Source organism: Helianthus annuus, chromosome 12, assembly GCF_002127325.2.
Source record: "Helianthus annuus cultivar XRQ/B chromosome 12, HanXRQr2.0-SUNRISE, whole genome shotgun sequence".
Classification (NCBI taxonomy): domain Eukaryota; kingdom Viridiplantae; phylum Streptophyta; class Magnoliopsida; order Asterales; family Asteraceae; genus Helianthus; species Helianthus annuus.
The window spans coordinates 44483585-44492900 of NC_035444.2; the positions used below are offsets into that span (position 1 = coordinate 44483585).

General features: G+C 40.2%; 1 non-coding gene across 1 annotated transcript; it reads left to right on the plus strand.

Moving 5' to 3' along the window:
• Window positions 1-591: 591 nt before the first annotated feature.
• Window positions 592-698, plus strand: LOC118485226. Its single transcript, XR_004875531.1, has one exon. It is a non-coding gene; the product is annotated as a small nucleolar RNA R71 (small nucleolar RNA).
• The last annotated feature ends 8618 nt before the right edge of the window (window positions 699-9316 follow it).

Sequence of the window (9316 nt, forward strand, 5' to 3'; positions counted from 1 at the left end):
TTGATTTCTTCACTGCATCTCTAGTTGCATTGCCTTGAGCATCTCCATAACTTCATTTCCACCTGAAGAACTTTGACCCGAGAACCCACTTTGATTATTGATCGGTTGGCATGGAGCAAAGTTACCCTGACTTCCTTGAAAATTCGGGTTGGCTTGATTTGAGGGATTTCCATATCTAAAATTTGGGTGGTTTCTCAAACCGGGGTGGTAAGTGTTGGAATTCATGTTGTAATTTCTACCACCCCTACCTTGTCCTTGCAATGCATTCACCTCTTCATATTGCCCTTCCATTCCTTGGCAATTTTCAGCCGCATGTCCTAACTCATTACAAAGCGCACACACATCATAAATTTGATTAGAAGTTTGAACATTACCATCGTCTACCGCGTGCACTTGAGTTCGGGTAATGACCGGTCGTGCTCTCCTTGATGCTTGAGCTTTTCTTTTTGATGTAACCGTCATTTTCTCCAAAAACAAACAAACATCTTGCTCGTAGTTTGTGCCAAAAGTGCCATTCGTGATAGACAATAAGTCACACGCATCTTTGGAACATAACCCTCATGGAATGCATTCATCAATTCCCATAGCTTTATCCCATGATGAGGGCAATTCTTTATCATCATGTTAAACCTCTCAAATGCTTCATGGAACATTTCACTTGTTTGTTGTTGAAAACTTCTCAAACTTTTTTCTAGCATCATTCGTCTTTTGAGCGGTAAAGAACTCATACAAGAAAATTTGTTGCATTTCTCCCCATGTATAAATAGATGCCGAAGGTAAGGTGTAAAACCACTTTTTTGCTTTATCTTCTAACGAAAATTGGAACAATACCAACTTCACTTCATCGGCCGAAAACCCTTGACCCCCAATAGTATTACAAATCGAATCGTAAGCCTCCAAATGAAAATAAGGCTCCTCTGTTGCTAAACCTTTATACTTTGGCAAACTTTGTTACGAATTCGTTCAAACTTCAAATGTCCTCCCTTGAGCATTTTGAGGGAAGACTACTGGTGATGGATTGTGAGTGATCACCGGTCTAAAATGTGCTTCTATGCTTCTCGCATCTTCTCGAAGATGTCTTCTTGGTACACCCAACCGAGCTCGTGGGCGTATAGGACCCATTGGTCTTTGCACTTGCATTCGTGGAGGCCCAAATTGTTGTAGAAGTGGCAGTTGAAATCTAGGCCCCACTTGAGGTTGTTGCACTTGCCTTTGCACCGGTGGACCTTGTGGTGGCAATTGTTGAGTTATGATTTGTTGTTGAGGAATCCTACCAGCATTTGGCATTCTTTGGTTTTGACCTTGAACATAGGTATACTCCCCTTGATCTCCATCACCCCCTATATATGTATCCTTCTTCATCATATTCCCCAAATTCGTCGTCATATCCATCACCAAACTCATCTTGTCTTGCACCCAGAGTATGTTTGTCACACCCCAACCGGTGGCGGAATCATCGGGGCATGGCACTGAGCGAAACAGATTGTCCAGAAGTTTCCATAACAATTATTATCACTATTCAGTTTAAATAACACGTCCCATACCTTGTCCCAAATAACAAACAAATTATTACAGATAACAACTAGTCAAATATTCTGTTCCGACAACTCAGATTCAATTAAGACAATAAATAATGTTCAAATGCTCCTAAAGACCCAGCCTGAAAAGATCTAAAGACAACTATGCTCTAGTTGCTTTTTCGTGACAGACAACTATTTGTTGGGGGCCTCTAGAGCTTTATTCTAGCCTCGCTTTCCTAGCAAGCAAACATCTTAAACACCTGTCACATACGTTAAAATAAAGTCAATACATATAATGTAAAGGTGAGCATACAAGTTTGGTAATAACATATAGAGTTCGAATAGTTTATGCATAACCAACACGTACACAGAGGAAAACGAAGCATGTTAATTATCGACATGGACCTATCGATACCAATGACTGCGGGTTGACCGTCCGAGACGGTTCGCAATACATGATTACCACCTGAGTTGCTTGGTTTGGAGATCCATGATTTCGACAGGCTTTTCCACGAAGTGTAGCGTTTCGTTGACCTGAAGATCGTCGAGAGGTACAATCAAATCATGGTCAGCTAGGCATTTTCGGAGGTTCGACTAATGGAAAGTCGGGTGGACGTTACTGAGTTCCTCCTGTAGTTCGAGTTTGTAGGCGACTTTTCCGATCCTTTCCAGAATCTTAAAAGGTCCAACATATCGAGGCGCTAGTTTCCCTTTCTTGCCGAATCTGACCACACCCTTCCAAGGTGATACATTTAGGAGTACGTAGTCGCCAACGTCAAATTCAAGGGGCTTGCGTCTTCTATCGGCATAACTTTTCTGTCTATCCCTGGCCTTTGCCAAGTTGTCGCGAATCTGGAGGATTTTGTCAGTCGTTTCTTGTAGTAACTCGGGACCGGTTAATTGCGAATGACCAATCTCGTGCCATACAATAGGCGATCGACATCTTCTTCCATATGAAGCCTCGAATGGTGCCATTTGTATGCTGGCATGATAGCTGTTGTTGTACGAGAATTTGACTAACGGTAGGTATTTGTTCCAACCAACCCTGAAGTCTATAACACACGCTCGGAGCATGTCCTCAAGAGTATGGATCGTTCTTTCAGTCTGTCCGTCGGTCTGAGGATGGAATGCAGTACTCAGGTTAAGCGACATACCCAGGGCCGCTTGAAATGTTTCCCACAATCGCGAAGTAAACCGAGCATCACGGTCTGAAATGATGTCACGAGGCGTACCATGATTAGAAATGATCTCGTCAGTGTAGATTCGGGCTAGTCTTTCTACCTTGTAGTCTTCCCGTATTGGCAAAAAGTGGGCTGATTTGGTCAGACGATCTACTATAACCCAAATGCTGTCATGACCTAATGGCGTGGGTGGAAGTTTGGTTATGAAATCCATAGCTATACTCTCCCACTTCCATATGGGAATTGGAGGTTGTTCGAGTAAGCCAGAAGGTCGCTGATGTTCAGCCTTGACTCTTGCACAAGTCAGGCAACTTCCAACATAGAGAGCGATATCCCGTTTCATACCCGGCAACCAGTACTTGTAGTGAAGGTCCTGGTACATTTTATCGGCAACGGGATGAATAGAGTATCGGGACTTGTGGGCTTCGTTCATTATAATCTTTCGCAAATCGGTCCGGTTAGGGATCCAAATTCGGTCCAGATAATAGAAAATCCCATCTGCTTTGCTTACAAGCTGAGCTCCATCGTGGTAGATTCTCTCCTTCTTCAAAGTGCGTTCATTAAAACAAGCATGCTCAGCTTCGCGGATAAGAGCTTCGAGGTTGTGCTGGGCTTGGGTATTGCGAATACTGAGCAAATAACTCCGTCTGCTGAGTGCGTCGGCTACAACATTTGCCTTGCCCGGGTGAAAGCGAATCTCACAGTCGTAATCGTTAGGAAGTTCTACCCATCGGCGTTGACGCATGTTAAGTTCTTTTTGATTGAAGATGTGTTGTAAACTCCTGTGATCGGTGAAGATCGTACACTTGGTACCATACAGGTAGTGTCGCCAAATCTTCAATGCAAAAAAAACTGCGCCTAGCTCAAGATCATGGGTTGTATAGTTCTTCTCGTGGATTTTGAGCTGACGAGATGCGTAAGCTATAACCTTATCTCGTTGCATGAGAACACAGCCAAGACCAAGGTTGGAAGCATCACAGTAGACAATGAAATCGTCGTTTCCGTCTAGCAACGTGAGAACATGAGCATTGCAGAGCTTGCGCTTAAGGGTTTGAAAAGCAGACTCTTGTTCAGTTCCCCAAACAAAAGACCTGTCTTTATGAGTAAGAGCGGTAAGCGGCACAACGATCTTAGAGAATCCTTCGATAAATCGCCGATAATAGCCCGCTAATCCAAGAAATGATCGGACTTCAGACGGGTTCTTTGGCATAATCCAGCTTTTAACTGCTTCAATCTTCGCGGGATCGACATGAATACCCTGACTATTCACGATGTGACCCAGAAACTGAACCTCCTCCAACCAGAATTCGCACTTGGAGAACTTGGCGTAGAGTTGGTTCCCCTAGAGTAACTCGAGAACCAAATGTAGATGTTGTGCGTGTTCGGCTTTCGACTTGGAATAAATCAGGACATCGTCGATGAACACGAGGACGAAACGGTCAAGATAAGGCTTACACACGCGATTCATCAAATCCATAAAAACCGCGGGTGCGTTGGTTAGACCAAAGGGCATAACAATGAATTCGTAGTGGCCGTATCGAGTGCGAAAGGCTGTTTTGGGTATATCTTCCTCTTGAATGCGCAACTGATGATAGCCTGAACGTAGATCGATCTTCGAGAAACACTTGGCACCTTGCAGCTGATCAAATAAGTCATCGATTCGAGGCAATGGGTAACGGTTCTTGATGGTCAGCTTATTTAATTCCCGATAGTCGATGCACATCCTGTGTCACACCCCGACCGCGTAAAACAACAAACCGCAGCGGAAACGTCAGGGAGTGATGCGACAGAATTATTGTTTCAACAACCATGGCAATTAAAGTTATGTATTATTAAGATTAAAGTTTTACATTGTCTTTGAGTTCAAACTAAAATAACATAATAATTGTCTTTTAAGTCACTAAGGCCTAAGTCCGCCTAAGTGAAGCACAACCATCATCATGCATTAGCACCTGAAAACACATGTAAAAATATAGGTACGTCAGCATAAAAATGCCTGTGAGATACATAGGTTTTGTTTGTGCAGATTCATGACTTGTGTTTTAAAAAGTGTTTATCAAAATGAAGTCATGAACCTTGTAAAACGTTTTATGAAGTCATATGAAAATCGATATGAAAATTAAATGATGATGAAAAGATAATACATGGTTAAATAAATAACCAAGTATAAATGAGTTTTGTATAAAATGTGTAATTTGTAAAACAATGTCATGTTTTTGTATAAAATGTTTCATGTCTTGCCCAAGTGGTTTAGATAACGCAACAATGTATAATATAATAAAAGCACTTATATATAGGAAGTACCAGCGGCGTATCCACCATGCTTTTATCAAATAACATATAGCCCCGTTACATAAGTCACTTATCAATACTCAACCAAAATGTTATGTTTAATGTCAAAATGTATATGTTTAGACCATGTCTAATGTCATGTGTAATGTGTATCATGTATAAACAATGAAATGCATAGCAAGTAGGAAATCATCTACTTAAACTATGTGATGATGCCAACGTGAAACAAATGTCATGTATGGTGAATAACTAGTAATTACTCAACCATAGGAAAAATGTACAAAACAAGGTTTTTGAATAAATCTAAGTTTAAATCAAATGTTATGTTTTGCAGAAAAACAATGCTTTATAATTACAAACATTTATGCAGTAATGTTAATCGCATACATTCAAGCCTTGCGACTGTGGCGACAAACCCTTAAATGAATTAAAGGTTCATCTAAAGTTATGTAGTCGGATTCTGCCATTCCCAACTTCCAAACAAACCTAGGAAGTCGGAAACGGGAGTTGTCAATTCCTATGGTACCATTACATAAGTCCGAGCAGCGTAGCTAATGTTAATGAATGTATTATTGTCCCGATTTAACATACCAAATGTCATAACCAATGTAGCATGTGAAAACCATGTACTAGGAATGCTAAGTAAACATGCTATCACGGCTCCCCGACCCACCCTGGACGGAGTCGGAGGCCGCGAGGCAGTTCCCGTGGTACTCGTGGTATTTATTTTATGCGACAGCGGAAGTCTTTGATTAACAGGATCTTTTCACCGGAAAATACTTGTTTAGTATATTACACAAAGTTTAAGGGATAAATCCCAAAATTTACAATAAGTTGATTTCACACAGAAATCTTTATTTTTCCAAAACATGTTTTATTTATTTACAATGAGCCACTTCCCTGAGCTTGATAGTGCTTTACTGCACTTTTCCTGGACCACACAGATCACCTGAAACATGTTTGAAAAAGGTTTTGTCAGCGGGGAAATACTGAGTGAATCATTCCATTTTCTAAAACGACTCGTTAGTTATAAATTTACAGTATTAAGAGCGATTACAATGTTTCTATCAACCAATTATCAAGAATGGGTATTTGTCACTCGACCGGATCTGTGACTGCGGTCATACCACTATTGGGTCCCGTCGCCCCAATAGTGACGGTTTACTCACACAGAGTAATAATCACTCACATAGAGTGATACTCACTCACCTAGAGTGATAAAAATAGTAATGTGCACAATACCCCACATACCAACTGTAATTTGGTGATTACAAAGACTTAATCCCTGTAATTATAACCTTGAAAATAATTTGAGGTATTGTAATACTTACTCACAAACTGTGAGAAAACATTTTAAAAAGAAGAATGACTCACATTGCAGATTTAACGAGCAAATAGATAATGCCTACTGATTAGCCTTGATTACACCTAGTTTAACACAATGCACACACAGGCAGGTTAGTAACTAATACAGCAGTTATGTCAATTCACGAGATTAAATCCTCACAACGATTAATCAGTGCAATACTCGATAATTCAGTCGGATTCACAACGAATAACAGAGCATAGTCCGAATTCGAACAGCACTCTAATATTCAAGTCGAAATCACGACGAATAATCAAAGTACAAGCTCAATTGAGCAGCACCCGGACTATCGTTGGATAGTTATAATCGATCGGACGTTGAATCGTAATAGCGATCGAGTTATTACCCTGATTGCGGCAGCGTCTCGTGATCGTGTGTGTGTGTTTAGACTGAATTACGAAATTATGGACGTCCACAGAAGAACTTGTGAAACGTTTTAACACCCCTGGTTGTCTGCCAATGTCGGCTTTTTATAGTCAAAATTTCACGTCGCTTACGGACCGTATGACCCAACCCTTACGGTCCGTAAAGTGACCGGTTAGCTTACGGTCCGTAAGGACCAACCCTTACGGTCCGTAAAGGGTGTGGTCTAGCTTGTAGACTAGCTTTCTCAGTGGTATAGGCTCGGTGAATCATTCACAATCGAAATTTCCCTATTTTACAACGCATATTTCGAGATAAATATCAATTAGGGTTTAGCCCCCCTGAGTTTTAGGGGCCCTGATCCTGATTTCGATTATTCCGGAAATTTCAGGGTTTATGCCAAATTACTTGGGTGTCTTAATTAAGGTTTTCTTATTGGATAATTATTATCCTAATTACCGGTTTTATTGACAGTTGTTACATCCTCCCTACCTTAAGAAAAATCTCGTCCTCGAGATTTACTGGAATAGATGAGGATATTTTCGCTTCATTTCTGATTCCAGTTCCCAAGTGTACTCTGGCCCTCTCTTTGAATTCCACTTGACTTTGACCAATACCAGTTTTTTATGCTTGAGGAATTTTACTTTTCGATCTTCGATCGCTAATGGTTTCTCTATGAATTTCAAATTTTCATTTACCTCTATATCTTGAAGAGGTACTACCAGGGATTCATCTGCTAAACATTTCTAGAGATTGGATACATGAAATACATCATGTACTCCAGCCAATTCTTCTGGTAGTTGTAAACGATAAGCAACTGGTCCGATTCGTTGAATCACTGGGAATGGCCCAACGTATCTCGGACTTAGCTTTCCTTTCTTACCGAATCGTACTACTCCTTTCCAAGGAGATACTTTTAAAAGTACTTTATCTCCGACTTGAAATTCTAAAGGTTTGCGACGATTGTCTGCATAACTCTTCTGACGATCTCGAGCTGTTTTCAGTCTTTCCTTGATCTGGGTTATCTTGTCAGTAGTTTCTTGTACTATTTCAGGACCTGATAATTGACTTTCTCCGATTTCTGCCCAGCATACTGGAGTTCTGCATTTGCGTCCATACAGTGCTTCGAATGGTGCAGCTTCGATGCTCGAATGATAACTATTGTTATAGGAGAATTCTATTAATGGCAAATGGCTATCCCAATTACCACCAAAGTCAATTACTCATGCGCGGAGCATGTCTTCTAATGTTTGGATTGTCCTTTCACTCTGTCCGTCTGTTTGTGGATGATATGCAGTGCTTAGATTTAGTCGAGTTCCCATTGCTTTCTAAAAACTTTTCCAGAAATGAGAAGTAAATCGACTATCTCTATCCGATACTATGGAGATTGGGACTCCATGTAGGGATACTACTTCGTCCACGTACAGTTGTGCTAACCTTTCCATACTAAAGGTTTCTTTTATTGGTAAGAAATGAGCTGATTTGGTTAATCGGTCTTCAATTACCCAAATTGCATCATTACCTCTTTTGGTTTTGGGTAACTTAGTAACAAAATCTATTGTTATGAGTTCCCATTTCCATACAGGCATTTCTAATTGTTGAAGTAATCCTGAAGGTTTCTGGTGTTCAGCCTTAACTTGTGAACAAGTTAAACATTTGGATACGTATTTGGCTATATCCTTTTTCATTCCTATCCACCAGAAATTATTTCTTAAATCTTGGTACATCTTATTGTTTCCTGGGTGCATGGTATACCTAGATTTATGAGCTTCTTCTAAAATCTTATTTCTTAACTCTCCTTGCTTAGGTACCCAAATTCGCTTCTTATGGAATCTCCAAATTCCATCTTTTCCTTGTTCTAGTTCTTTTAGGTAACCTTTCATTCCTTCAGCATCGTCTTTGATTGCTGTTTTCTGAATTTCCTTGATTTGTGCCATTAAATCTACTTGTAGATTCAACCTCAGAGCACGGACTCGTTTCTGGTTCTCATGATACTTACGACTTAAGGCATCTGCAACTACATTTGCCTTTCCTTCGTGATATTGAATATCACAGTCGTAGTCGCTCAGCATCTCCATCCATCTTCTTTGCCTCATGTTTAATTCTTTTTGCCCAAATATATATTTTAAACTTTTATGATCTGTATAGACAGTAAACTTAATTCCGTACAGATAATGTCTCCAGATCTTAAGAGCAAAGATTATGGCTCCTAATTCTAGATCATGAGTCGTATAATTCTCTTCGTGCTTTTTCAATTGTCTAGAAGCATACGCAATTACCTTCTTGCGTTGCATCAACACACATCCATAGCCTAATTTTGAAGCATCACAATATACTTCAAAGTCTTCTGTTCCTTCGGGTAAAGCTAAGATTGGTGCATTTGTCAACCTATGCTTTAAAATCTGAAAAGCTTCTTCTTGTCTAGGTCTCCATTCAAACTTAGCAGTTTTACAAGTTAACTTAGTTAAAGGGACGGCTATCTTAGAAAAATCTTTGATAAATCGTCTATAGTATCCAGCTAAGCCTAGAAAACTTCTTATCTCCATTGCTGTTTGTGGAACTTTCCACTTCGTAATTGCTTCTATCTTAGCAGG